Raw genomic sequence first — 27,651 nt, forward strand, 5'->3', positions numbered from 1 at the left:
TATCCAGGCTTGGGCTGATAAGTGGCAAGTAACATTCGCACCACACAAGTGCCAGGCAATGACCATCTCCAACAAGAGAGAATCTAACCATCTCCCCTTGACATTCAACAGCATTACCATCGCTGAATCCCCCACTATCAACATCCTAGGGGCTACCATTGACCAGAAACTGCACTGGAGTAGCCATATAAATACCGTGGCTACAAGAGCAGGTCAGAGGCTAGGAATCCTGAGGCAAGTAACTCACCTCCTGACTCCCCAAAGACTGTCCACCATCTACAAGGCACAAGTCAGGAGTGTGATGGAATACTCTCCACTTGCCTGGATGGGTGCAGCTCCAACAACACTCAAGAAGCTTGACACCATCCAGGACAAAGCATCCCACTTGATTGGCACCCCATCTACAAACATTCACTCCCTCCACCACCGACGCACAGTGACAGCAGTGTGTACCATCTACAAGATGCACTGCAGCAATGCACCAAGGCTCCTTAGACAGCACCTTCCAAACCCGCAACTTCTACCAACTAGAAGGACAAGGGCAGCAAATACATGGGAACACCACCACCTGCAAGTTCCCCTCCAAGTCACACACCATCCTGACTTGGAACTATATTGCCGTTCCTTCACTGTCGCTCGGTCAAAATCCTGGAAGTCCCATCCTAACAGCACTGTGGGTATACCTATCCCAAATGGATTGCAGCGGTTCAAGAAGGCAGCTCACCACCACCTTCTCAAGGGCAATTAGGGATGGGCAATAAATGCTGGTCTGTCCAGTGACGCCCACATCCCGTGAATGAATTTAAAAAAACTCCCTTGTCAATCAAAAATCTGTCCAATGCAGTCTTGAACATATTCAATTACCTTGCCTCCACAGCTCACTGGGGAAGAAAATTTCAAAGATTCATGACCCTCAGGGAAGAAATTCCTCCCGATCTCCATCATAAATGGGAAGCTCTAATTTGAAACTGTGTGCCCTAGTTCTAGACTCCCCACAAAGGGAAACATATTGAGCATCTACCCTGTCAATCCCCCTCAGAATCTTATATGTTTCAATGAGATCATTTCTCCTTCTTCAAAACTCCAACGAGTATAGGCCCAACCTGCTCAACCTTTCCTCATAAGACAAATGCTTCATCCTAGGAAACAGCCTACTGAACCTTCTCTGAACTGCTTCCAAAGCAAGTATGTCCATCTTTAAATAAGATGACCAAAACTGTACACAGTACTCAAGGTGCAATCTCAACAATACCCTGTATAGTTGTAGCAAGACTTCCCTACTTTTATACTCCAGCCCCCTTCCTAATTACGTGCTATATCTGCATGTTAACTTTTTGTGATTCAGGGAGATAGATAGGTTAAGTGAGTGGGCAAAGATCTGGCAAATGAAGTATAATGTGGGAAAGTGGGAAATTGTCCACTTTGGCAGGAAGAATAAAAATGCAGTATATTATCTAAATGGTGAGATGCAGAGGGAGCTCTGCATCCCTCCGAGATGCAGAGGGAGCTGGGTGTCCTAGTGCATGAATTGCAAAAGTTTAGTATGCAGGTACAGCACATAAGTAGGAAAGCTAATACAATGTTATCGTTTATCGCGAGGGGAATTTGATACAAAAGTCAGGAGGTTATGCTTCAGTTATACAGGGCATTGGTGAGACCACATCTGGAGTACTGTGTACAGTACTGGTCTCCTTATTTAAGGAAGGATGTAAATGCGCAGTACAGAGAAGGTTTACTGGATTAATAACTGGAATGGGCGGGCTGTCTTAAGAGGAAAGATTGGACAGGCTTGGGTTGTATCTGCTGGAATTTAGAAGAGTAAGAGGCGACTTGATTGAAACATGTAAGATCCTGAGGGGTCTCGACAGGGTGGATGTGGAAAGGATGTTTCCTCTTGTGGGAGAATCTAGAACTAGGGGTCACTGTTTAAAAATAAGGGGTCGCCCATTTAAGACAGAGATGAGAAGTAATTTTTTCTCTCAGAGGGTCGTGAGTCTTTGGAATTCTCTTCCTCAAAAGGCGACAGAAGCAGAGTCTTTGAATATTTTTAAGGCAGAGGTAGATAGATTCTTGATAAGCAAGGGGGTGGAAGGTTATCGGAGGTAGGTGGAAAGGTGGAGTAATCAGTTCAGACCTGAACTTATTGAATGGTGGAGCAGGCTCGAAGGGCCGAGTGGCCTACTCCTGCTCCTAACTGTTCATATGTGCACGGATACCCTGATCCCGCTGTACTGCAGCATTCTGTAGTCCCTCTCTCGTTAAACAATATGCTGCTTTTCTATTCTTCCTGCTAAAGTGGACAACCTCAAATTTTCCCACATTATACTCCATCTGCCACATTTTTGCCCACTCACTTAACCTATCTATATGCCTTTGCAGTCTTATTGTATCCTCACAACTTGCTATCTTCCTATCAGCAGCAAATGTGGCTGCAATACAGTCGATCCCTTCATGAATATAGAACAGGGGTGTCCAACCTTTTCGCGTGAAGGGCCGCATTATAACTTTTGTCCTACATAGGGGGCCGGTGTGCAAATTTCAGAAAGATAAAGGTATTCTAAATTTATTTTACTATTAATCTAAACCACAAAAAATGCACATTTTTGTGAACAAGCTTTGAATGAGAAGACTAATTTATTAACTTACTTTCTCGTCACAATGTTGAACACTGATTTAATGAGGTACCTGGCATTGTTTTAGCGTGAAGTGGACATTTTCTGCCCGCACGCTTGATGTAGCAATGCAGAGTATTCCAGATAGATGTTCATCTGTCAGAAATTATCTTGATCACTCTCTGTGTCTCTCTCCCGGTCTCCCTCCATGTCCCCCTCTTTCTCTCTCTCTCTGCCTCCCGACATGACCCCTCTCCTCTTTGTATCACCCACCCCCGCCCCCCTCCCCAACGCTCCCAGGGCCTGGTTAACCCAGCAGCCTGCCCCCAAGTCCCAGGCCTGGGCCCTGCTGCCTCCTCAGGCAGCTTCTCCACGGAGGTGGTGATGAAGAGCTGGGGCCTAGGCCGGGTCTGTATGCAGGCAGAGCCAGTGCTGAGTCTGGGGCCCAAGCTCAAGGCCCGGAAAGCAGCACTGGGAATGCAGTTCAGGCGGGAAGTGCAGCAGACATGCAGCTCAGCCCGGGCGCCACTATCTTAGTAAAGGAGCCGGAACATAAGGTACTGAAGCGCGCCAGCCATCTTTGTAAAGAAAGACATGCGCAGTGAGGTGTCTCTACAATGTCAGTAAAGGAGCTGCAGCCGTTGTCAGTCACAGAAAGGTTTGGCGGGCTGGAAGAAGCCAACGGGAGATTTCAGCAGACAGGCTGGATTCTGGCCCACGGACCAGATGTTGGACAACCCTGATATTGATCATTAATAGTTGAGGCCCAGCACTGATCCCTGTGACACTCCATTAGTTACAGTTTGCCATCCTGAAAATGAGCCATTTATCTGTTTCCTGTTATTAAGCCAGTCCTCTATCCATGTTAATATATCACTCCAACACCATGAGCTTTTATCTTGTGCAGTAACCTTTTATGTGGCATCTTACTGAATGCCTTTTGGAAATCCAAATACACTGCATCGCCTGATTCCCCTTTATCCACGCTGCTTGTTACATAGAGTCATATATGGCACAGAAGGAGGCCATTCAGCCCATCGAGTCCATGCCTGCTCACCACAAAGCTATCCTGTCAGTCTCACGCCCCTGCTCGATCCTCATAGCACTGCAAGTTTATTTCCTTCAAGTGGACAGCCAATTTCCTTTTGCAGTCAAGTCACTGTCTCCGCTTCCACCACTCTTGTGGGCAGCAAGTTCCAGGTCATTACCACCTGCTGTGTAAAAAAGCTCTTCCTCATATTCCCCCTGCATCTCTTGCCCAAAACCATCTATCTGTGTCCCCTAGTCCTTGCACCAGTAGTTAAAGGAAACAGTTTTTCCTTGTCTAACTAATCTAAGCCTGTCATAATTTCGTACACTTCTATTATATCTCCCCTCAATCTCTTTTGTTCTAAGGAGAACAAAATCAGTTTTTCCAACCTAACCTTGTAACTTAAATCCCCCCTCCCTGGAACCATTCTGGTAAATCTCCTCTGCACCATCTCAAGGACCCTCACATCCTTCCTGAAGTGTGGTGACCAGAACTGGATTCTCATCCAACATCTGTGCAGCCACTTCCTTTAACACCCTCAGATGCAGGCCATCAGGTCCAGAGGACTTGTCAGCCTTTAGTCCCATTAGTATTCCCATTACTTTTTCTCTAGCTTTTTAAAAATTTATTCTTTCATAGGATATGTGTCGTTGGGCAAGGCCACATTTGTTGCCCATCCCTAACTGCCCTTGACAACTGAGTGGCTTGCTTTCAGAGGGCAGTTAAGAGTCAACCACATTGCTGTTGGTCTAAAATCACATGTAAACCAGACCAGGTAAGGATGGCAGATTTTCCTTCCCTAAAGGACGTTAGTGAACCAGATGGGTTTTCACATCAATCAATGATAGTTTCATGGCACCATTACTGCAACTAGCTTTCAATTCCAGATTTTTATAAATTAATTGAATTTAAATTCCAACAGCTGCCTTGGTGGGATTTGAAACCATGTCAGTGATAGTGATTGTTTTAAGTTCCTCCTTCCCTTTTGCCTCCTGAGTTTCTACTATTCTTGGGATGCTTTTTGTGTCTTCTAATGTGAAGATGGATACAAAATATTTGTTCAAAGCCTCTGCCATTTCCTTGTTTCCCATTATTAATTCCACAGTCTCGCCCTCTAAGCGACCAATGATCACTTTAGCTACTCACTTCCTTTTTATATATTTGTAGAAGCTTTTAGTTTAGAGATACAGCACTGAAACAGGCCCTTCAGCCCACCGAGTCTATGCTGACCATCAACCACCCATTTATACTAATCCTACACTAATTCCATATTCCTACCACATCCCACCTGTCCCTATATTTCCCTACCACCTACCTATACTAGGGGCAATTTATAATGGCCAATTTACCTATCAACCTGCAAGTTTTTGGCATGTGGGAAGAAATCGGAGCACCCGGAGGAAACCCACGCAGACACAGGGAGAACTTGCAAACTCCACACAGGCAGTACCCAGAACTGAACCCGGGTCGCTGGAGCTGTGAGGCTGCGGTGCTAACCACTGCGCCGCCCGTCTGTTTTTATGTTTCTTGCTAGTTTTCTCTCATACTCTAATTTCTCCCTTTTCTTTTAGTCATCCTCTGCCGGTCTCTAAATTTTTCCCAATCTTCTGGCCTACCACTAATCTTCGTCGCATTGTCTACCTTTTCTTTCAATTTGATACCACCCTTAACTTCCTTCGTTAGCCAAGGATGGAGCATCCTTCTGGTAGAATCTTTTTTCCTCAATATATCTTTGTTGAGAGTTATGAAATATCTCCTTAAATGGCTGCCACTGCTTCTCGACCATCTTACCTTTTAACCTATTTTCCCAGTCCACTTTAGCCAATTCTGTCCTCATATCCTTGTAATTGCCTTTATTTAAGTTTAAGACAATAGTTATGGACCCACATTTCTCACCCTCAAACTGAATGTGAAATTCTATCATGTTATGACCACTCTTGCCTAAAGGATCCTTTACTATGAGGTCTGTAATTAACCTTATCTAATGCTGGAACAACTTGTATGCCCCACTCAGATTTATATTGGCATCTGATGCTCTCACTTGAGACACAAAAACACAAGAATTAAGAGCAGGAAAAGACCACATGGCCAATCGAGCCTGCTTCGCCACATGGCTGATCTTAGGATACAACTCCACTTTCCCACCCGCTTGTCATATCCCTTGATTCCCTCACAGACCAAATATCTGTCTATCCCAGCTTTAAATATATTCAATGATGGAGCATCCACAACCCTCTGGGTCGAGAATTCCAAAGATTCACAACCCTTTGACTAAAGTAATTTCTCCTCATCTCAGTTCTGAATGATCGGCCCCTTATCCTGAGACTGTGCCCCTGTGTTTTAGATTCCCTGACCAGCGGAAATCATCTCTCAGTGTCTACCCTATCCAGCCCTTTTAGAATCTTGCATGTTTCAATGAGATCGCCTCTCATTCTTCTAAACTCCAGGGAATACAGACCCAATTTAATTAGCTTCTCATCAGAGGTCAAACCCATCATCCCAGGGACCAATCGAGTGAACCTTTGCAGTACCGCCTCTAATGCAAGTATCTCTTTTCTTAAATTTGGAGATCAAAACTGCACACAGTACTCCAGATGTGGTCTCATCAAAACCCCGTACATTGTCGCAATATTTCCTTATTCCTGTACTTCAATCCCCTTGCAATAAATGCCAACATGACATTTGCCCTCCTAATTGCTTGCTGCACCCACGTTAACTTTCTGCATTCCTTCTACAAGCACACCCACGTCTCTCTGAATATCGATACTCACAAGTTTCATACCTTTTAAAAGATATTCTGCTTTTCTATCCTTATGACCAAAGTGAATAACTTCACACCTTCCTACATTATATTCCATTTGCCATCGTGTTGCCCAATCACTTAACCTGTCTATATCTCTTTGCAGCCTCTCTGTGTCTTCCCACAGCTTACCTTTCCACCTACCTTTGTATCATCAGCAAATGTAGATACATTACTCTCCGTCTCTTCATCTAAGGCATTAATATGTAAATAGCTGAGGCCGCAGCACTGATCCTTCCGGCACTCCACTATTCACTGGCTGCCAACTTGAAAATGCCCCATTTATGCCCACTCGTTGCTTCCTGTCCGTTAAGCAATCATCTATCCATGCTAATATATTACTCTCAACTCCATGAGCCCTTATCTTGCCTACTAACCTTTTGTGTGGCACCTTATCGAATGCCTTTTGGAAATCCAGGTATACTACATCTACTGGTTCCCCTTTATCTACCCGGCTAGTTACATTCTCAAAAAACTAATAAATTTGTCAAAATGGATTTCTCTTTAGTAAGACCATGTTGACTTGTTCTAATCATACTGTACTTTTCTCAGTGCATTGATAAGACTTCCTTAATAATAGATTCCAGCACTTTCCTAAAGACTGACATTAGGCTAACAGAGGAGATGATGGCGTAGTGGTAATGTCACTGGCCTGATAATCCAGAAGCCTAGGCTAATGCCCTGGGGACACGGGTTCAAATTCCATCATGACAGCTGGTGGAACTTATAATCCTGTGCAGGACAAGTTTCTGAAGGGTGTTAGGGATAGTTTTCTAGAGCAGTATGTTGAGGAACCGACTAGAGAACAGGCTATTTTAGATCTAGTATTATGTAACGAGAAAGGACTTATTAACAATCTTGTTGTAAAGGAACTTTTAGGGTTCAGTGACAATAATATGATGGAATTTTACATTATGTTTGAAAGTGAGGTAGTTCAATCTGAAGTCAGGGTGTTAAATTTGAAGAAAGGCAATTATGAGGGTATGAGGGGCAAATTGGCTGAGGTGGATCGGGAAAATACATTAAAAGGTATGACAGTACATAGGCAATGGTTAGTCTTTAAATAATTATTACACAGTTGAATAGCGCCCTGCAGCACAATGCCGTGGTCAGTTTGCTCATCCTCCCTGCAGTCCCTGCTCTTGTCCACAAAAATTGCAAGAACCTCGAACCTGTTGGACAAGTGCAAGGTCCGAGGCTCCTCCATTGCTCCCATCTGGTCGAGGCTTGCTACCTGACCCGAACCCGAGGAGATGTGAGGGGTTCGGGTCGGGTTGGGCCCATCTTCAGGGTATGACGTTCGGGCTCAGGTCAGGTCGGGTCGGGTCGGGCCGAGTCCAAGTCGTGTTGGGCCGGACACACACAGTAAGTGCTCTGCTGGTAAGTATTGAAATTAAAAAAAAACTTACCTGAGCTGGGAGTCCGGGATGAAACTGAGTCTGCGCAGTGAGCAAGTGATGTCACGATGACGTCATCACGCATGCACTGCAGCTTCGTGGAGATTCTGAGTCCGAAGGTGAGTAAAAGGATGGTCGGGTCGAGCTCGGGTCGGGCTCGGAGCAAAATCGGTGGGACTCGGCCGGGTCGGCGGTGGTTCGGGTCGGGTTTTGTTTTCCCGACCTGAGCAGGCCTCTACCATCTGGATCCCCATACCTGCCTCACTTGCAGTCACACCCTCCTGTCTGACCATGAACCAAATCTGAAGTACTATCTGAGACAGAGAGAGATGAGCACAGGGGGAGCAGCAGGACTGGAGCAGGGGAAAGATCGAAAAGTGACATCAGAGTGGCATCACCATAGGGGAGCTGAGGAGACGAGGAGCGAGAGAAAGATCAGGGGCGGTAATAGAGGCAGAGAGGCCGAGACCCGAGAGGAGCTGAGGAGAGGCGCAGCGAGATAGAGAGAGAGATAAAGGGCACGAACAGAGGCAGAGAGGCCGAGACCCAAGAGCAGCTGAGGTGAGGCGGAGCAAGAGAGAGAGAGAACTAAAAGGCGTGAACAGAGGCAGAGAGGCCGTGACCCAAGAGGAACTGAGGAGAGGCATACCTTCAGGTCGCGGAATTCCAAGTGACACCAGGATTCAAAAAGTGACACGGGCGCAGAGAAGCAGCTGATTATTAAGTAGGTTCAGGTGAGTTTTTCTACTATTTATACTCCTGCAGTCCATTAGCTTCAAAAGTAAAGGTAAGGATTGTAGTGGGTAGTGTTTGGAGTAGAACAAGGCCTCTAGCATAATTAGTATTTTTTAATTAAAGCGAGTAACTAAGTAATCTAAAGGCAAGTCATGGCAGGAGATCTCACACCCGTGATATGCTCCTCCTGCGCTATGTAGGAAATCAGGGACGCTTCCAGTGTCCCTGATGACCATGTGTGCAGGAAGTGTATGCAACTGCAGCTACTGGCTACCTGCATTACGGAGCTGCGGATGGATTCACTGTGGAGCATCCGCGATGCTAAGATCGTTATGGATAGCACATTTAGCGAGGTGGTCACGCTGCAGGCAAATGCTGCAAAGGCAGAAAGGGAATGGGTGACTACCAGGCAGAGTAGAGGAAGGCGGGTAGTGCAGGAGTCCCCTGTGGCCATCCCCCTCTCTAACAGATATACTGCTTTGGATATTGTTGGGGGAGATGGCTCAGGGGAAAGCAGCAAGAGCCAAGTTCATGGCATTATGGGTGGCTCTGCTGCACAGGAGGGCAGGAAGAAGAGTGTCAGGGCTATAGCGATAGGGGATTCAATCATAAGGGAAACAGACAGGTGTTTCTGCGGCCGCAAAAGAGATTTCAGGGTGGTATGTTGCCTCCCTGGTGCTAGGGTCAAGGATGTCTCTGAGCAGCTGCAGGGCATTCTGAAGGGGGAGGGCGAGCAGCCAGTTGTCGTGGTACATATCGGTACCAACGACATAGGTAAAAAAAGGGATGAGGTCCTACAAGCTGAATATAGGGAGTTAGGATGTAAATTAAAAAAGGACCTCAAAGGTAATAATCTCAGGATTACTACCAGTGCCATATGCTAGCGAGAGCAGCAATAGCAGGATATATCAGATGAATACGTGGCTGGAGAAATGGTGTGGTGCGGGGGGGAACGTTTCAGATTCCTTGAATATTGGGACCAAAACAAGCTGGAAGAGTTGTATCTGGGCAGGACCGGGACCAACTTCCTTGGGGGGGTGGGGGGGGGGGGGTGGGGGGGGAGGTATTTGCTCGTGCTGTCGGGGAGGGTTTAAACTAGAATGGCAGGGAGCTAGGGATCTGAGCCGGGAGACAGAGGAGGGGGAAACAAGAATCGAAATAAAAGACAGAAAGAAGCAAAAGTGGAAGGCAGAGAAAACAAGGGCGAGAAACAAATGGGGCCATAATGCAAAATAAAGCTAAGATGACTAACCATGTTAAAAAGACAAATCTAAAGGCATTGTGTCTTAATGCGTGGAGCATTCGCAATAAGGTAGATGAATTAACAGCGCAAATAGATATAAACAGTTATGATATAATTGCGATTACGGAGACATGGCTGCAGGGTGACCAAGGATGGGAACTGAACATCCAGGGGTATTCAATATTTAGGAAGGACAGGCAAAAAGGCAAAGGAGGTGGGGTAGCGTTGTTAGTAAAGGAGGAAATCAATGCAATAGTGAGGAAGGATATTGGCTCGGAAAATCATGATGTGGAATCTGTATGGGTGGAGCTAAGAAACACCAAGGGGCAGAAAACATTGGTGGGGGTTGTCTATAGGCCCCCAAACAGTAGTGGAGATGTAAGGGATGGCATTAAACAGGAAATTGGAGATGCATGCAATAAGGGTACAACTGTAATCATGGGTGACTTTCATCTACATATAGATTGGTCAAACCAAATTAGCAATAATACTGTGGAGGAGGATTTCCTGGAGTGTGTACGTGACGGTTTTTTAGACCAATACGTTGAGGAACCAACTAGAGAACGGGCTATCCTAGACTGGGTATTGTGCAATGAGAAAGGATTAATTAACAATCTTGTTGTGCGGGGTCCCTTGGGGAGGAGCGACCATAACATGATAGAATTCTTCATTAAGATGGACAGTGAAGTAGTTGCCTCCAAAACTAGGGTCCTGAATCTAAATAAAGGAAACTATGAAGATATGAGGCGCGAGTTAGATATGGTAGATTGGGGAACTTTACTAAAAGGGTGGACGGTGGATAGGCAATGGATAATATTTAAAGAACGTGTGCATGAATTATTGATTCCTGTCTGGCGCAAAAATAAAACTGGAAAGGTGGCTCAACCGTGGCTTACAAAAGAAATTAGGGATAGTATTAGATCCAAAGAGAAGTGTAAAATTGCCAGAAAAAGCAGCAAGTCTGAGGATTGGGAGCAGTTTACAATTCAGCAAAGGAGGTCAAAGAGGTTGATTAAGCGGGGGAAAATAGAGTATGAGAGTAAACTTGCGGGGAACATAAAAACAGACTATAAAAGCTTCTATAAATATGTGAAGAGAAAAAGATTAGTGAAGACAAATGTAGGTCCCTTACAGTCAGAAATGGGGGAAATTATAATGGGAAACAAAGAAATGGCAGAAAAATTAAACACATACTTTGGTTCTGTATTCACAAAGGAGGACACAAATAATCTCCCAGAAATGTTAGGGAACCAAAGAGGGAGGAACTGAAGGAAATTCGTTAAAAAAAAGTGCTAGGAAAATTAATGGGGTTAAAGGCTGACAAATCCCAAGGGCCTGATAATCTACATCCCAGAGTACGAAAGGAAGTGGCCCTGGAAATAGTGGATGCATTGGTGGTCATCTTCCAAAATTCTATAGACTCTGGAACAGTTCCTACAGATTGGAGGGTGGCAAATGTAACCCCACGATGTAAAAAAGGAGGGACAGATAAAACAGAGAATTACAGACCAGTTAGCCTTACATCAGTAGTGGGAAAAATGCGAGAATCTAATATAAAGGATGTGATAGCAGAACACCTGGAAAGCATAAATGGGATTGGACAAAGTCAGCATGGGTTTACGAAAGGGAAATCATGCTTAACAAATCTGCTGGAGTTTTTTGAGGATGTAACTAGTCGAATAGATAAGGGAGAACCAGTGGATGTGGTGTATTTGCATTTTCAGAAGGCTTTTGATAAGGTCCCACGTAAGAGGATAGTGTGCAAAATGGGATTGGGGGTAATATACTGGCATGGATTGAGAATTGGTTGACAGACAGGAAACAAAGAGTAGGAATAAACTGGTCTTTTTCTGGGTGGCAAGCAGTGACTAGTGGGGTACTGCAGGGATCAGTGCTTGGGCCCCAGCTATTCACAATATATATTCATGACTTGGGTGAGGGAACTAAATGTAACATTTCTAAGTTTACAGACGACACAAAGCTTTGGGGGAATGAGAGCTGTGAGGAGGATGCAAAGAGGCTCCAACGTGATTTGGACAAGTTGGGTGTGTGGGCAAATGCATGGCAGAGGCAGTATAACATGGATAAATGTGAGGTTATCCACTTTGGTTGGAAAAACAGAAAGGCAGATTATCTGAATGGTGATGGTTTGGGAAAGGGTGAGGTGCAACGAGACCTGGGTGTCCTTGTACACCAGTTGCTGAAGGCAAGCATTCGGGTGCAGCAAGCAGTTAGGAAGGCGAATGTTATGTTGGCCTTCATTGCAAGAGGATTTGAGTACAGCAGCAAGGATATCTTACTGCAGTTATACAGGGCCTTGGTGAGACCACAACTGGAGTATTATGTGCAGTTTTAGTCTCCTTATCTGAGGAAGGATACTCTTGCCATGAGGGAGTGCAAAGGTGATTTACTAGGCTGATTCCTGGGATGGCATGATTGACGTATGAGGAGAGATTGGGTCGACTAGGCCTATATTCACTAGAGTTTAGAAGAATGAGGGGATCTCATAGAAACCGATAAAATTATAACAGGACTAGACAGCCTAGATGCAGGGAGGATGTTCCTGATGGCTGGGGAGTCCAGAACCAGGGGGCACAGTCTCAGGATATGGGTTAAGCCATTTAGAACCGAGATGAGGAGAAATTTCTTCACTCAGAGGGTGGTGAACCTGTGGAATTCTCTACCACAGCAGGCAGTGGAGGCCAAGTCATTAAACATATTCAAGAAGGAGATAAATATATTTCTTAATGCCAAAGGGATCAAGGGATATGGGGAGAAAGCAGGAACAGGGTACTGAATTAGACGATCAGCTATGGTCTTTTTTGAATGGCGGAGCAGGTCCAAAGGGCCAAATGGCCTACTCCTGCTCCTAGTTTCTATAGTTTACAGCAACTATACATTCTTTCAAGGCACAGAAACCCAAAAAGAAAAGTCAATCAATCATGGCTAACAAAGGAAGTTAAGGATTGTATAAAATTAAAAAAGGCCTATAAAGTTGCCAGAAATAGTCGTAAACCTGAGGATTGGGAGGATTTTAGAATCCAGCAAAGGAGGATGAAGAAAGGGAGAATAGAAAATGAATGTAAACTAGCAAAAAACATAAAAAGGACTGTAAAAGCTGCTATAGGTACATAAAAAGGAAATGTTTGGCTAAGACAAATGTGGGTCCATTACAGGCAGAGTCAGGAGGATTTCTAATGGGGAATAGAGAAATGGCAGAGAACTAAATGATTACTTTGTATCTCTTTTCACTGAGGAAGATACAAGAAATCTCCCAGAATTAGAGATCCAAGTGATTAGGGAGAATGAGGAATTGAAGGAAATTAGTATTAGTAAGAAGGTTGTATTGGAGAAATTAATGGGGTTGAAGGTTGATAAGTGCTCGGGACCTGATATTCTACATCCCAGAATGTTGAAAGAGGTAGTTATGGAGATAGTGGATGCATTGGTGATCATCATCCAAAATTCTATATATTCTGAAACGGTTCCTGCAGATTGGAAGGTAGCAATGTCACCCCACTACTTAAGAAGGGAGGGAGAGAGAAAACAGGGAACTACAGACCTGTTAGCCTTACATCAGTAGTAGGGAAAATGTTAGAATCTATTCTAAAGGATGTGCTAAATGGACACTTGGATAATAATGATCTGATTGGGCATAGTCAACATGGATTTATGAATGGGAAATCATGTTTGGCGAACTTGTTGGAGATTTTTGAGGATACTATCAACAGAATTGATAAAGGGGAGTCGGTGGACATAGTATACTTGGATTTTCAGAAGGCTTTTGATAAAGTCCCCCACAGGAGGTTGGTTAGAAAAACTAAAGCACATGGGGTAGGAGGTAATATACTGGCATGGACGAAGGATTGATTAACAGGCAGAAAACAGGAGAGTAGGAGTAAATGGGTCATTCTCGCATTGGCAGGCTGTGACTAGTGGCGTACCGCAAGGATCAGTACTTGGGGCCCAGCTGTTCACAATATATATCAATGATGTGGATCTTGGGACCAAATATAATATTTCCAACTTGGCAGATGACACAAAACTAGGTGAGAATGTGTGTTGTGACAAAGATGCAAAGCGGATTAAAGGGGATTTGGACAGACTTAGTGAGTGGGCAAGAACATAACATGGAATATAATGTGGAAAAATGTGAGGTTACCCACTTTGGTAGGAGGAACAGATGTGCAGAGTATTTTTTTAAATGGTAAGAGATTAGAAAGTGTAGATGTACAAAGGGACCTGGGTGTCCTTCTCAATAAGTCACTGAAAACTAACATGCAGGTGCTACAAGCAAGGCTAATGATATGTTATCCTTTATCGCAAGAAGATTTCAGTACAGGAGTAGGAAAGTCTTGCTTCAATTGTATAGAACCTTGGATTACTGTGTGCAGTTTTGGTCCCCTTACCTTAGGAAAGATATTACTGCCATAGAGGGAGTGCAACGAAGGTTCACCAGACTTGATCTCGGGGTGACGGGAATGTCCTATGAAGAGAGACTGGGCCTGTATACCCTAGAGTTTCAGAGAATGAAAAGTGATCTCACTGAAACTTACAAAATACTTAAAGGGATAGACAGGGTAGATGCAGATAAGATATTTCCCCTGGTTGGGGAGTCCAAAACCAGAGGACACAATTTCAAAATAAAGGGGAAGCCACTTAGGACAGAGATGAGGAGAAATTTCTTTACTCAGAGGGTTGTGAATCTTTGGAATTCTCTACCCCAAAGAGCTGTGGAAATTCAGTCATTAAGTATGTTTAAAGCAGATATTGACAGATGTCTAAATACCAATGACATAAAGGGATAAGGGATAGTGTGGGAAAAAGGCATTGAAGTGGATAATCAGCCATGATCATATTGAATAGCAGAGCAGGCTCGATGGGCTGAATTTATTTTTAATTCATTCATGGGATGTGGGTGTCACTGGCTATGCCAGCATTTATTGCCTATCCCTAATTCCCCTTGAGAAGGTGGTGGTGAGCTGCCTTCTTGAACCGCTGCAGTCCATGTGAGGTAGGTATACCCACAGTGCTGTCTGTTAGGAAGGGAGTTCCAGGATTTTGACCCAGCGACAGTGAAGGAAGGGCGATATAGTTCCAAGTCAGGATGGTGTGTGACTTAGAGGGGAAGTTGCAGGTGGTGAAGTTCCCATGCATCTACTGCTCTTGTCCTTCGAGGTGGTAGAGGTCGCGGGTTTGCAAGGTGCTGTCTAAGGAGCCTTGGTGCATTGCATCTTGTAGATGGTACACACTGCTGCCATTGTGCTTCGGTGGTGGAGGGAGTGAATGTTTGTGGATGGGGTGCCAATCAAGTGGGCTGCTTTGTTCTGGATGGTGTTGAGCTTCTTGAGTGTTGTTGGAGCTGCACCCATCCTGGCAAGTGGAGAGTATTCCATCAAACTCCTGACTTGTGCCTTGTAGATGGTGGACAGGCTTTGGGGAGTCAGGAGGCGAGTTACTCGCCGCAGGATTCCTAGCCTCTGACCTGCTCTTGTAGCCACAGTGTTTATATGGCTACTCCAGTTCAGTTTCTGGTCAATGGTAGCCCCTAGGATGTTGATAGTGGGGGATTCAGCGATGGTAATACCATTGAATGTCAAGGGGAGATGGTTAGATTCTCTCTTGTTGGAGATGGTCATTGCCTGGCATTTGTGTGGCACAAATGTTACTTGCCACTTATCAGCCCAAGCCTGGATATTGTCCAGGTCTTGCTGCATTTCTACACAGACTGCTTCAGTATTTGAGGAGTCGCGAATGGTGCTGAACATTGTGCAATCATCAGCGAACATCCCCAATTCTGACATTATGATTGAAGGAAGGTGATTGATGAAGCAGCTGAAGATGGTTGGGCCTAGGACACTAGTGGATGGCCTACTCCGGCTCCAATGTTCCGAACTGGCATATAATTCCCTGTTTTCTCTCTCCCTCCTTTCTTGAAAAGCGATGTAATGTTTTCCAACTTCCAATTTGATTGGACCGTCCCCGCATCTAAGGAATTTTGGAAAATCATAGCTGGCTGATCCACTATCGCTGCAGCTATCTCTTTTAGAACCCTAGCGTGTAGGCCATCAGGTCCTGGAGATGTCAGATTTTAGTGCCTTAAGTTTCTCCAATACTTTTTCTCTGCTATGAATTTCCTTAATTTCTCCACCCTTTTTAACTCCTAGGTCACTGTCTATTTCTGGTATGGAACTTGTGTTTTCTACTGTGAAGACAGACACAAAATATTTGTTCAATGCCTCGGCCATTTCCATATTCCCCATAATAATTTCTTTGGTCTCTGCTTCTAAGGGACCAATGTTTACTTTAGCTACTCTCTTCCTTTTTAAATACCTATAAAAGCTGTTACAATCTGTTTTTATTTTACTGGCTAGTTTACTCACATTCTATTTTTTCCTTTTTGATCAACTTTTTGATGGCCCTTTGCTGGTTTCTAAAATGCTCTCAATCCTCAGACTTGCTACTCTTTTTTGTGACATTGTAAGCTTCTTTTAATCTAATACTATCCTTAACTTCCTGAGTAAGCCACGGATGGGTCTTTCTTGCTGAGTTGTTTTTCAATTGAATGTATTTTTGTCGAACATTTTGAATTATTTCTTTAAATATTTCGCACTGTTCATTTACTGCCATACCTTTTAGTCTATTTACCTTAGCCAATTCTCCCCTCATCCCTATGTAATTGGCTTTGTTTAAGTTTAAGATTTTTGTTTGTGATTGGAGCATGTCAATTTCAAACTTAACATGGAATTCAATAGTATTATGATCACTGTTTCCCAATGGACCTTTTACTATGCCATTGCTAATTAACCCTGCTTCATTACACAATACTAGATCTATCCCTAGTTGGTTCCACAATGTATTGTTCCAAGAAACTGTCCCAAAAACATTCTGCAACATTCTAGACCACTCCTGCCAATTTCATTGTCCCAGCCCATGTGAAGGTTATAGTACCCCTGTTGGAGCCTGATTCCAAAAATGGAGACTGAATCTTGAGCATATATTTTGAGCAAAATCATGATATACTGCTGGAAACTAAATAGAACTGCAATGTTGCAAACTGTTGTGCATGGGCATAGGCCTGAAAATTTGGTGATATGACACAATTCCATGTTACAGTATAAGCCTGGGAATTATCAAAGCATTTTTAACAGCATACTTGCATTATGATTCAACAACAAAGGTCGGAAGTTAACGTTAGATGTCCAAAAGGCCAGTGGCAAGCCCACCACTGGGCCTGGGGCGCCACGCCGGGATCTTTCACTCCCCAGGCCCTTAATTGGTCTTGGGCGGGACTTCCACCTCCTTGAGGCAGGAAGTTGCGCCTAATGGAACTGCATGCCAATCAGTGGGCCAGCAGCTTAGTCCCAGCAGGAGCAGTGGCCACTGCTGGAACTACACCCAGCTTCAGCAGGAAGAGGAAGGATAGCCCAAGAAAGGAGGTAAGTTTTTAGGGCCTTGCCAAGGACAATCGGTCAGTTGGAGGGGGGGGGGGTGGTGGTGTTGCAGGGAGGGGTGTGGTGGGGGAAGTGTTGTGTTGGGGGCAGTGGGGCTTCGGGGATGACCCTCTGTGGGGCACAGGGTGCCCAAACAGGAAGGCCACCCCCACCCCACAAGAAGGGCGCCTGGCTTTACCAGGTAGTGGTCTTGGGACGTTTACCATCCAGCCACCACAACGACAGGAGGAGACCCTTAAGTGGCAGTTATTTGGCCACTTAAGGACCTTGATAGGCCTGGGGCAGGCAGGCTGTTTCTTGCCACCACCACCCTGCGTAAAATTGCAGCGGAGGCCAAAAGGCGCCAGGAATGGTCCCTCCCCTCACCAGCTTGCTTGTAGGGGGCCATTAACTTCTGGCCAAAGACTCAACTGCAGGCTTAGGTATTTGAAGAGGACAAGTGAGTAGTTAGGGAGAGGATGGCATCGGTGACTTGGAGTTCATGGTAAGTGCCAATAATGATGGATTCAATCTTTTTGCTAGTTAGCTGAAGGAAGTTGTGACTCATCTAAAACTTGATGTAGGGCAGGCTATCCTGCAGAAGTTTTTGTGAGGTTACAAAGTAGCAGAAAGGTAGAGGTAGGTGTCACCAGCACACACATGAAAGCTGACCTCATGCCTTTGGGTGATGCTGCCAATGGGCAGTAGATCAATATATTAAAAAAAGGGGAAGGAACAATAATAGCTCCATGTAGGATAAGAGAGATGATACTTTAGCGGAGGACAGATAAGCCTTTGCAGGCGATGCAGTGGTTTTGACTGGATGGTTAGAAGTGGAAGTTTGGAGAGATTGAAGACAAGGAGAAATAATGTTCACATCACAGATAATGCCATTTGTGACTTTCATCAAGGTAATTTCAATACTATGAAATAGGCATAAGTCAGATTAGAACAATTTGAGCAGCGAGATTGAGCAAAGAAGTGGGCACAGAACTGAGAGGCAATGCCATGTTAAATTATGAATGATTGATTAGGGGTTAGGCATTTGTTGAAGGATGCATTGGGTGAGGATGTATTTTTTAAATAGGGAACGATAACACCAGTTTTGAAGGAAGAGTGATGATGCTAGAAAAAGGGAAGCCATTAACAATATTGGCTGCCTATATTGGAGTAGTTATTTGGTTGAGAGGGGACCAGTAAGTGGATTTCATGGAAAACAAGTTTGGAAAGGCAAGAAGATAACTGTAAAATGACAGGAGTTCAGAGCTGGAGCAGTTGGGAGACTGGAGAGGTTAGTATACTGGGGAAAGGAAAGAAAGTTGTATAGAGGTGAGGAAGGATTTGTAGTAGGGGCGATTGCACAGGTTGCCTTGGTCTTAGAGATATTCTTAACCTCCTTTTACTTGGAACTAGAGGTAAGGGTGGAGGGGAAGGACAGAGAGACTTAATGGGGCAGTTAGCTGTGAAAGAGAAAGCAATTGTTGATAATAAAAGCAAAATACTGCAGATGCTGAAAATCTGAAATAAAAACACCAAGTGCTGGAAATACTCAGCAGGTTTGGTAGTATCTGTGGAGGCAGAAACAGAGATAAAATGTCAGGTCTGTGACCTTTCATCAGAACCGGGTTCTGATGAAAGGTCACAGACCTGAAACATTAACAACGTTTCTCTCTCCACTGATGTCAGACCTGCTGAGTATTTCCAGCACTTGGTGTTTTTATTTAAGCAATTTTTGTTCTTTCCCTCCATGATAGCTGTGGCTTTGTGAGCAGTATTGGCGAAGGAGAATGAGGCATGGTCAAACCACGACAATCGATTGATGGCTAGGCGAGTTGTGAATCAGATGCATTTGACTTTGTGGCCCTCTGGATTTGAGGATGCCCAGATGGGACTGCATCAGGAAAGTGATACAAGTGGAAAACAGTGAGGGATTTTGTGGGAGCAAGGGCATCAAAGATTGAAACTACGGTTCTGTATTCATCAGCAGCAGAGGCATCATACTGGGTGGAGGCAGAGAAGCAGGAGCTGGGGAGTTTTATCCCTCTGACGAACAAATGGTAAAAGAAATGAGATTCAGAAGGGATGAGAAATGTAAATAGCATTAGAGACAAGGAACTGGTCAAACACTATCAATGATTAAAAACTCGTGTGGAGAGGCAATGAAAGGTGGGGATTGAGAAAGTAGTCATGGGTATAAGTGGGAAGTTTATAAGGAAGGATGAGTATGATTTGAGGACAAAGTCAGGGGAAAGAGCTGGAGACATTTAAGTACAGATTGAAGTTAGTGTGGAAAAAGGATCAGTAGTCAGAAAAAGTAGTTAATCTGATAGCAGATTCAAAAGAGTTGGCCTGCATTGCTGTTGATTCTCCAGCACAGTCTTCCAGACTTGGTGTGATGGAAGCAGGGCTCAAGTCCCACAAACTTTCTGCAATTTATTATATTTTTTTCATATGTATTTTTTTTGCGAGGCTGCAATATTAAACATGTCACTTCCATTCCTTGCATTTTTAAAAGTTATTTTGTAGTGGCAAGTAATATAAAATATTGTCTATTGATACCTACATTGCCGAGACAAGTTGCTGGATCAGATGATTTCTTGGAGGGAATTTATTAAATGTGCACACATCAATTACATCAGAAATAACCTCATGTTTTTGAAATGTTATATGTATGCAAATCTTGGTGCTGCAGTTTTTAAAAATTAAATCAATAAAGTGGCCAACGTAGGAAAAGTAATGGTGATGAGAGATTTCAATTATCCCCCTTGAAGGGGAACTAGTGAGAAACTAGTGAGCCACAGTAGATGGGAGGTCCCTAAGAAGCATTTATTGATGCAAGTACTTGCATCAATAAATGGGTCAGAATTGACAGACCTAGATGTGAAAGAGCATCTTCGTGGGGGTTCACTCCATTACAATATTTAAAATATGGGGAACTAGCTAGTTTAAATTAATGCTATGCTGGTGCCACATTTTGAAAAGGCTCAGTTTCATGAAATGAAGAGACCTACTGGAGATTAAAAAGGAAATTGGATGAGATTTTAAAAAATATTTGGTCTTAGCACTTAAGTGATGCGAGCAAAATTATATTTATTGCCCATCTCCAACTGTCTTGAGAAATTGGTAATAGGGTTTCTCTTTGAAGTATCCAGTAACTATGAATGGCAATATAAGTCAGGATAATACGTGACTTGGAGATGATATTCTCAATTTGTGACTCCTTTTCTTCGCAGTAGATCAGGCCGCAGGAGAGAAAGATGCTTTTGATGTAACCTTCATCACTTTCTGCAGTGTATCCAGTTAAATCACACATGTATAGCCATAGTGCCTTGTGGTGAAGGGCAGAATACCAAGTCCATGGGCAACGGCACTGATCAATCAAATTTCTCTATCCTAAGTTTCTTGTTGCCAATGCACTCATCCAGATGAGTGGGGGATATTCCATCGCACTCTTGACTTGAACCTTGGGAATGCTGAAGAGGGTTTGAGCAGTCAGAAAGTCATCCATTGCAGATTTCCCAGCCTTTGCCTTGTTTGTGTAGTCATGCTGTTGATATGGCTAGTCCAGTTAAGTTTCTAGTCAAAGGTGACTCCAAAATGTTGATATGGCGGACTTGGCGGGGCAGAGGCTGGGCTTTATCTAGTCCAAGCTGGTAATTGCTTGGAACTTGTATGGTGCAAACATTCACTGTTCCTCATCAGCCTAAGCCTGGATGTTGTCCAATACCTACTGTAGGGTTACGTGGACTGCTTCATTAGTCAGAAGATTATGAATGGAGCGGAGTGCTGCAGAATAGTCTGCAACCAGCCCCACTCCCGATTTTACAATGAACTGAAGGGCAATGATGATCAGCTGAAGATGGTTGTGCCAATATTTTCCTGAATAACTCCTGCAGCGATGCTCTGGGATGATTGGCCTCTATTAACCATCTTCCTCTGTGCCAGTCTGGTGTTACCAGTGATGTAATTCAGGCTTTTAAGTGTTAGTACGCCACACCTTGTATCAAGAGTTTAAAGGGAAGACGGTCTTAGCCTCATTGTAATTCAGTATACAATACTGTTGCAACATAACCTGAAATCCCTCCTTGGCCTCACCGTTCTGCCTCTAACTTCTTCTAGCCTTACAACTCACCAATATCTGCACTCCTCATCCGATTGTAATCACTCCGTCACTGGCAGCCATGACTTCTACTGCCAAAGCCCAAAGCTCTGGAATACCCTCCAAAAAACACTCCATCTCTACCTCTCCTCCTTTAAGACACTCCTTCAAACTACTACTTGACCAAGCTTTTGGTCACCTCTCTAATGTCTCCTTATGTAACTCATTGTCAAGTTTTGTTTAAAGCTCCTGTGAAGTGCCTTGGAATGCTTTACTAAATTAAAGGCACTATATAAATGCAAGCTGTTGTCACTGGAAGATTATCTCTAAATTCACAGCTAGGACTAGGACTCTTTGGTGCCATACTTGGTTGAATGCTGTCTTAATATGGAGGGCAGCTACTCTTTTTAACAATGAAAGTAATTGAGACACTTACACAAAGATGTGAGCCTTATAAATTGCTAAGAGGGAGAGAACAGGATAATAAAAGCAAAATATTCCAGATGCTGGAAATTTGAAATAAAAACAAAGTTCTGGAACATGATGACTTGGATAACTTATGCTCAAGGATCAAATAAAAATGAATAGTCTTTCTGACATTGAAAAAATGGTATTAAGAGCAATGTGTTAACTAAAATGTTAGGCTAGTTAAAATGAATTGAGAGGGGATAGTTCAATTCAGCCAAAATAATGAAAAAGCACTTTTTTGTACTTATGGCAGGAGTCAGTTAGAGAACAATTAGGACCTTTGCATGGTGTCTCAGGCAGAATTAGAGGCCAACAAAGGCATAGCAGAAAAATTGAAGAGTTTTTGTTTAAGTATTCTGCCCTTTTTACAATAGGCAAAAGTAAAGCGCAAATGGGTTGCTTACACATGGAAACGGTTCAGGCCAAGTCAGAGAAACTCAGGTGGGAAAAGAGTTAATTTATTCTAGGTACTGAAGGAAATGGCTGAAATTGTTGCTGATGCCCTGATAAATATTTTCAATAGTTCACTGAGAACCAGGGAAATGCTGAATGACCGGATAAAGGTGCCAGTAGTGGCCTTAGTTTAAAAAAACAAACAGTCACACCTGGTAATAATGGAACTGGGAGGTAACATAATTGAATGCCTCAATAAAACTTTATCAAGGCATCCAATTAAATCCCTCATAAGAGACTGTTAGCCAAAGATAAAGCTCATAGAATTGAGGGCAAATTGGTGACCTGGTTAGGAAATTAACCGAGCACCAAGAGACTGACTGAATAATAGGAGGTACTCTAATTGACAGGATAGGATTAGTTGTGCTGCAGAAAGATCTATGTTGGGGCCTTAACTATTCCCTGTATTTATTAATGACTTAGGTGATAGGATAGAAAGGCACATATCCAAATTTGCCAAAGACACAAACATAGACAGCACTGTAAGCAGAGTATATAGAAGCATAAAATTACAAAGCAATAATAAAGTGGATTGGCAAAACTGGGAAATGGATTTCAATATAGGCATGTGTGAGGTCATTCGCTTTGAACATTAAAAAAAAGATAGATCAGAGTATTTCCGAAATGGCAAAAAGCTAGAAACAGCAGCAATCCAAAGAAACATAGGGATCCATGTACATTGATCATTAAAATGTCATGGACAGGTCCAGAAAATAATCAAAAAGACTAATGGAATACTGGCCTCTCTCGCCAGAGGACTCATATTAGGGCTAGAAGTCATGCTACAGCGATACAAAGCCCTGGTTAGACCACACCTGGAGTACTGTGAGCAGTTCTGGGCACCATACTTTCGAAAGGATATGCTGGCCTTGGAGGGAGTGCAGGGTAGATTTACATCTGGACTCCAAGGGTTAAATTACAAGAGGAGATTACACCAACTAGGGCTGTACTCCTGGAATTTAGAAGATTAAAGGGTGATTTGATCTAAGATATTAAGGGGAACTGATATGGTAAAGAGATAGAAACAATTTTTGCTGGTTGGGGAATCTAGGACTAGGGACGTAGTCTAAACATTAGAGTCATGCCTTTCAGGAGTGAAGTTAGGAAACAGTTTGATGCACAAATGGTGGTAGAAGTTTGAAACTCTCTTCCATAAACAGCAGTTGATGCTGAGTCAATTGTTAATTTTAAATCAGAGATTGACAGATTTCTGATTACCAAAGTTATTAGGGATATGTGAAAATATAGTATCTTTGACATCTGTATGTGATTTTCTATTCTGTACTGTTGCATTTGGCAATTTATTTTTAAATCTTTTTATCTTTGCAGATTAGGACATTTACCTCTTTAAAAATCATCTGCAGCAAGAATTGAAGAGTTTCGTTTTTGCTCACAGTCCCTTGCCAATCATACAGCTTGTTGAACTTCTTTTTGCTCCTGATCAGAAAACATCTGAAACCTTTTCTGTGAAAAGTGATATGAAAGATGTGTTTAACAAATACAAGAAGAAATAAAAAGCAGAAAAATGCAAATTCTGGAGATCTGAAACAAAAAAATGCTGGAAATGGACAGATCAGTTGGTATCTATGAAGAGAAACGACAGGTTACTGTGATAGGGCCACAATATGATTCTAACTTGGAAGCTGCTGATTAAGTGTAATTGAGAATAGTATGTTGAAATGGTGAAATCATTTAATTTATAGTGAACAGTGAAATAAATATAAAATCAATACAAACATTAACTTCTGATTTAAAATAAATCAGCCGTGTTCTCTGGTTACAAATTGGACCTGAAACTATAGAAACAAACAATCTCAAATATTTTAAATAGTATTATGACTAAGGCATCCATACAGAACAAGTATTGGGGTTGATTTCCTGGTCATTTTTTGTCCCATCCACAGACATAACAGTACAGCAAGCAATTATGAAGGCAAATGGTATGTTAGGCTTCATTGCAAGGGGATTGGAGTATAAGGGTAGCAAACTCATACAATTCTACAGGACAAAAGCAAAATACTACAGATTATGGAACTACACAGCAATCAGGCAGCATCCGTGGAGAGAAAAACAAGCATTAACATTACAAGTATGTGACCTTTCATCAGAACTGGAAAAAGTTAGAAATGTAATAAGTTTTGAGCAAGGGAAAGAGGGGAGAAGGAAAGTACAACAAAAGGGAAGGTCTGTGATAGGGTGGAGGGCAGGAGAGGATAAATGACAAAAGGGGAGTGGTAATGGGACGAGTAAAGAAACAAAAGATCTGTCTGGATGAGGTGTAAATGGCAGTATAGCAAACATCCAAACATAGAGATTGGGGGGGGGGGGGCGGCGAGAAGTGGGGGAAAAACCAGCAAAAAAAAAAATTGGGGTAGAGGTTAATGATCTTATTCAGACACATCTTTTGTTTCGTACTTGTCCTGTTACCACTCCCTTTGGCTTTGTACCATGAAACCTTTTGTCATTTAATCTGTCCTGCCCTCCACCCTATCACAGACCTTCCTTTTTATTCTTCTCCCCCTCCCCTCTTACATTTGCTTAAAACCCATTACATTTCTAACTTTTGCCAGTTCCGATGAAAGAACAGACCTGAAACATTAACTGTTTTTCTCTCCACAGCTGCTGCCTAACCTGATACTTACAGTATTTACTGTTTTTGTTACAATTTGTTACAATAGGGTTTTGTTGAGACCACACCTGGAGTACGGTTTACAATTTCTGTCTCCTTACCAAAGGAAGAATATACTTGCCTTAAAGGGAGTGCATCAAAGGGTCACTAGATTGCTTTCTGGGATGAGAGGGTTGTCTTACGACAAAAAATTGAGTAGAATGGTCCTATATTGCCTAGACTTTAGGAAAGTGAGAGGTGATCTCATTTAAAAACGTATAAAATTCTTAAAGAGCTTGATTGGGTAGATGCTAAGAAGCTGTTTAGAACCATAGAAAAATTACAGCACAGAAGGAGGCTATGCAACCCATCGTGTCTACAGCGACCGAAAAAAACTAGCCACCCAATCTAATCCCACCTTCCAGCACCCGATCTGTAGCCTTCTGGCTGGCGGAGTCAAGAACCAGTGATCCCAGTCTCAGGAGAAGGGATCAGCGATTTAACACGAAGATGATAATTTCAGGCAAAAGGCCACCCCTTCAAGGGTTTGTGCTAAGAAACTGAGATGGAAGAAAGAAGCCAGTCTTTGGGCCTTCGGTTGCAGGAGCAGAATCACCCTCAATTTAAAAGGTACAAAAATGATCCCTGACCTTCAGGACTATCATTGGCTTGCTGTTAAGACCCCAGATATTCCAGTCTGCTGTGTGGCCTCTGCATGGATATTGCAGCAGCAAATAGAAATAAGAGACCAGAAACACTCATTTCCTCCTCATTTACATGAGAAGTTCCTAAACATTTTACAAATCAGGAATTCTGTTTTCCATTTATGCAAGCGTTGTATTGTAACTTTTGTATATTTTTCAGATTTTTAATTTCTAATATGCAATCAATTTCCTAATGATTCACTGCATATTTATTGCTGTTACCTACATTTTATTTTTACTATGTTTACTGTTATCTAGTTTCCTTTCAAAATATACCACCTGTTGTCATTGATGGCTGTTCCTCCCAGTAACTCAGTGGTTCTCCAGAGCTCTCCCACTCTCTCCTTTGTGGGAATGAACCCTTTTGACTCAACATCCAACCCTATTTATTCTTTTTATGATGATTCCACATTCATTCTTTTGACAGATTACAATCCTCAGTGCACACAATCTCAATTGCTCTCCGTTAAATGGCTAATCTTTAAATCTGGGTCTCTATCACCATTGATGGGAAATGGGTTAACACTTATGCTAAAATAGAAAAAAAGGATTTCAGACGAATTATATAAAGCATTCATACCACTTGTATCTTTGGCCAATCTGATCAACACTCCTTACCTTTTAACACCTTCACCCTCAGACATTCTTGAGCTCACTAGCTCCTTGGATCTCAAATAGAAATCCCACATCTTTCATTCTAAACTCTTAACTCTAACACCACATCCAAATCAAGACTGTTGGCACCAGAAAGCCTATCAGTAACTCCAAAGAAGCCCAAGTTCTTGATCAATATCCAATGAGCATCGCTAGAGAATGTGTGGTTGCGGTTATGGCACAAGAGCAAAGCTTAGCTCCAGCTAACACTAACACCCAAAACATAAAGAAAATCCTCTTGGGGTGAGAGACCAGAAAACTAATGGTACCTACAGAAAACACCAAAATCTTGAGTTGTATTGAGTGCTCTATAATCCCACTATATATCAGAATGACAATTGACAACTTGTGGTTAGGTTGTCCTTCTATCTAAGCAACAGCTGCATTTCAGGTTAAGGGGAACTGGTAGGATAGATAGAAATTATTTCTGCTGGCTCAGGAGTCCAGGGCTAGGGGGCATAGTCTAAACATTAGAGCCAAACCTTTCATGAATGAATTTAGGAAACACTTGCACTGACAAAGGGTGGTTGAAGTTTGGAACTTTTTTCTATAAACAGCAATTGATCCTAGACCAATTAACAGTATTTTTGTTAACCAAAAACATTATGGAATATGGGGCAACTGTGGGTATATGGAGTTAGGCCACATGATCTCATTGAATGGCAGAACAGGCTCGAGAAACTAAATGGCCTTCTCCTGTTCCTATTAGTGTTGGTTTATATCGAAGTACCGCTAGCGTTATTGTCGGCTTGTCAATAGCAGAATTGCACCGGTCGCTACTGACAACACCACTATCGTTCAAGTCAGCCAAACCCTCCATCTCCAATATATCGATACACACTTGATTAAATCCCTCAGGCACACTCGTGTCGCCCTTTTGCCTTGTCCTTAAACACCGAGGCGGACTGGAGCCGATTCCATCCCGCGCCATTTTAAAGGAGCCAGAAAACCGGCAACGAAAACCCACTAGGAGCAACACGGGTGAGTCCAGCTGCACAATGAACTCAGTTTCACACAACACAGCCTTTTTCTGTGTCCTTACCCGATATACGGATATTTTTACCTCATATATATCTATCTATATATATATGGCCTGTTTAATTATGGACTGTACCAATCCGACACAAACCGCCTCACCATAACAGCCTCAGCGCTCGAGCGTCAGGCAGGCTTCACGCATGCGTCAGGGGGCGGGGCCGAGCCAGGGTATGGAGACGAAAGGGGCGGGGCCAGGGTGAGGGGAGAGAGGGAAGGGGCGGAGCCAGGAGTTGGTGGGGACTAAGGGGGCGGAGCCGGGGTGAGGGAGCGGGTAAAGGGTGGAGCCAGGGGGTAGGTGGGGGGGGACAAAGGGGGCGGAGCCGGGGGGGGTAGGTGGGGACGAAGGGGGCGGAGTCAGGAGCAGGGGTGAGGGAGCG

At 43.3% G+C, this 27,651-nt stretch overlaps 1 long non-coding RNA gene across 1 annotated transcript; it reads right to left on the reverse strand.

The window, feature by feature from the left end:
* Positions 1-19,856: 19,856 nt before the first annotated feature.
* Positions 19,857-27,383, reverse strand: LOC137378529 (uncharacterized). The gene is made up of 3 exons (XR_010976624.1): positions 27,300-27,383; positions 23,614-23,734; positions 19,857-21,247 (listed from the first exon to the last, which is right to left on the reverse strand). It is a non-coding gene; the product is annotated as an uncharacterized lncRNA (long non-coding RNA).
* Between the last annotated feature and the right edge of the window lie 268 nt (positions 27,384-27,651).

Source organism: Heterodontus francisci, chromosome 16 (assembly GCF_036365525.1).
Source record: "Heterodontus francisci isolate sHetFra1 chromosome 16, sHetFra1.hap1, whole genome shotgun sequence".
Lineage (NCBI taxonomy): Eukaryota > Metazoa > Chordata > Chondrichthyes > Heterodontiformes > Heterodontidae > Heterodontus > Heterodontus francisci.